Raw genomic sequence first — 3,703 nt, 5'->3', positions numbered from 1 at the left:
TGTCAACCTCTGGTAGTTGGAATTAGAAATCATGAAGCAAAGCATGGCATGGCAAGTGAGATGATCGAAAAACCTTTGTAAATCATAACCCTGGTTCCTTCTTTAGGATTGATGAGAGTTCTTACAGATTAATAGCCACCAGAATTGGGATATTTCTCTAGAAGTAAAGGTTTCTTCCAGGTATCTGATTCTTCTCCATTAAGTATTGCAACTACCACTATTCGTTTCAGAAAGTAGAGGCTCCTGAGTCCTTCTCCACTATCCATTAAGTCTTAACACATGCTCGAATTCAATGACATCCCTCCATAAGGTATGCTCCTGCAAAGGGGTCAGGTCAATCACATATGGAGGGAGCTCAATATTAGACACAAATTTTGTGCTGATGCAGGAATAGGAATGGGCGTATAAAGCCCAACCGCCTTCCTGCAATGTTTGCTAGCACAAGCTTCTTGGCCAACAGGTGCAACTATATACTACGTTTGAGGGGTGATTGGTTCCCATCAATGTGGCTACCTCCTTGGTGTGCCGGGCCTAGTAATAAGATGTTTTGCACTCAACTGTATATTACGTTTGAGGGGTGATTGGTCCCATCAACGTGGCTACCTCCTCGAGGCAAGGATTTGGGCTCAAAACCTTGTTTTATCATTGGCTTGACTTGTGGTATAATTGGCCCCAAGTGTGCTTTAAATTAAAGGGCTCAATTTATAGGTAATTATTGTATACTACTTTCTCTTCATTGTCCAAGCACTTCTCAAGCAACAAGGGAATGGATTTTTCATTGTAGAGAAAGAGAGCACCATGCATCAAGTGAGGTGTTCCATGATTGGCATCTACACCAGTATTACCTTCTTTTAAGACTAGGGTGTCATTGGCACAAAAGAAAATGACATCACAATTTTAGTTGTAATTTGTTTTTAAGTGGTCGCAAAGGCATATTGGACAAAGAGATATGATTAAGATTTTCGTTGTGATCCAGTTTGGACTATCATTGGTGGCACTAAAAGAAATCCACATTGGGTTAGAAAATCAATTACAAAAGCTATATAAGTTGCAACTCTTGACGATTGCTTTGGCACCTTGATAAATTGCCCATTTGTCCCTTTTTCTAGCCACATTCTCAGTGATTTCGCTTAGTCATGCTTTGAGCTTTGTTCACGTCCATGTGTGATCCACATCTTGGTTCTCTTCAAACATTTTGATTGCTTTAAGACTATAACTTTATCTTGTTAATTGGCATTGGCCTTACTTTTGTCTCTAGCCAATCAAACTTTTGTTTTTCTAGTATTAGCATGGAGTCTAACATGTCTTTATCCTCCGGTGTCTCTTGTGTTTTTTCGTGCCACTTATCAACGAGGCCTCTTAAACGTGCATCTAATGCAATCTTCTTTTACAATGTAGCCTCGTTAACTATTGAATATCTCACCTTGTACTTATTATATATGATTATTATCTATTGTATTAGTAAAATTTAATGGGTTTTCTTTAAATCTTAAGCTAAACTCCCATTTTCAAAAACATATGGCGAGCTTTTAAACACTACTTCGTTTCCCAATCGATAGTTTGAATACAAGCCATACTTTGTGGGCAACATGGCAAGGGTAGATGGCTTACCGTAGATAAATCTATCAATAACATACCCTTTTTTAATGTTCAAAAAGTGTATGTTATTGATGGCTTACCATAAATAAATCTATCAAAATAACATACCCTTTTTGAATGTTCAAAAATGGTAGATGGCTTACCGTAGATAAATCTATCAATAACTAGCCTTTTTGAACGTTAAAAAAGGCACAATGGTGATTCCCAATTTATTTTTGTCATGTTATTTCCCATTGCTATTACCTTTTGAAAGCTACTTTGTTTCCCAACCGACAATTTGAACACAAGCCATGCTTTGAGGGCAACATGGCAAGGGTAGATGGCTTACCATAGATAAATCTATCGGTGTTCCTAAATTTACATGCACAAACAACAATGAAGGCAAGTACTCAGGACAGGACATTTGCTAAGGTGGAGTTCCTATTTTTGAACGCTTAAGTTCACCATTTTTGGGGTTTTCTTGCCTTGATATCAATTGCAATGACCTTCTGAGGGATAGGGAATACCCTCATTTTGACCCTCATTCTTATGTGATATGAGCGAGCAATTATGCCATTGCGTTTATATCCAATAGTTTTTGGATGGTAGTTGCCCTAATTTGCTGCGTTTATATCCAATAGTTTTTGGATGGTAGTTGCCCTAATTTGCTAACCTTTATACTAGGGTTCTAGTCTTGAGATCACAGGTCTTAGATGATTCAAACTAGGATTTCAATTGGTCATTTGGTAACCATTTTTCTCCTTAGGACTTCATTAGGATTTCTAGGTTTACCCTAGGGTTTCATTCCCTCAAGATTTCATAACAGAAACTTTTATATCCAATAGTTTTTGGATGGTAGTTGCCCTAATTTGCTAACCTTTATACTAGGGTTCTTGTCTTGAGATCACAGGTCTTAGATGATTCAAACTAGGATTTCAATTGGTCATTTGGTAACCATTTTTCTCCTTAGGACTTCATTAGGGTTTCTAGGTTTACCCTAGGGTTTCATTCCCTCAAGATTTCATAACAGAAACTTTTGTTCATTCCTCCCGCACGCCAAGAGTAAACCTTATAAGCCCTTTGCAATCCTTGAGTAGTTAGTTGCAAGCATCAAATGTCACGTGCCGAATGGTTATTCTTTCTTGCAGATACGACATTCGAGTTTTCTTGTATTGACATCGAGTTGCAGGTTTCTAGATTTACCCTAGGGTTTCATTCCCTCAAGATTTCATAACAGAAACTTTTGTTCATTCCTCCCGCATGCCAAGAGTAAACCTTATAAGCCCTTTGCAATCCTTGAGTAGTTAGTTGCAAGCATCAAATGTCACGTGCTGAATGGTTATTCTTTCTTGCAGATACGACATTCGAGTTTTCTTGTATTGACATCGAGTTGCATCATGGCTTAAAATGATACCTCTAAGAGTGTTACTGGGCTTATCACGGCTAGTTGCTAGGATAGAGACCTATGAGCGCATTTACTTGATTCTAAGTCAATCTATGATCATAGCATTAATTTGACTTATTTACCATTAAACCCTAGCCTTACTTATCATATAGGGTTTCATTTACTAAACTGCCTCTTGCAACTAAGTTTAACAACTTACATGCACATCTTAAATCTATCCTTTAAGATGAATCTCTATCATGTAGTGCAACCGAAACTATCCACGATTCCACGCAAATCTAGATGCAAGTCTTCTCTAAGTTGATGATGCAATGTGGAGCTTCTATTCTTGAAAATTCATTTCAATGAGCTTATGCAAATCATAAATTGTGACTTATGTTTTCTTTAAAAGTATGAGGTACATGAATTCGTCATGCCTAATGTAAATGCAAGCTAAATCTCTTTTAATGGTCTATAGGATGCAACTGTCTTACACGATCTTGCATATTTATATATATTGGTAACCTAAGATACACTCGCAAAAATTTCGTGCCTAATAATCAGTTTAATATTGCAAACAACCCATAAATGCTTAATCAATTTGTGGCAAATCATGACCATCATGAACTTGATTCAAGCCTATGCATCTACCTTTCCGGTTATGCAAATTACACAATGCAAAAGTATGATCTTTCTATGATGATTACGCTTTACTCTTCTGTTCATAGGACTAGACATCGT

This window comes from Lygodium microphyllum, chromosome 24 (assembly GCF_053477565.2).
Source record: "Lygodium microphyllum isolate KBCC chromosome 24, Lygodium_microphyllum_v1.1.10, whole genome shotgun sequence".
In the NCBI taxonomy this organism is placed as follows: domain Eukaryota; kingdom Viridiplantae; phylum Streptophyta; class Polypodiopsida; order Schizaeales; family Lygodiaceae; genus Lygodium; species Lygodium microphyllum.
Note: the sequence above shows the minus strand (reverse complement) of the source record.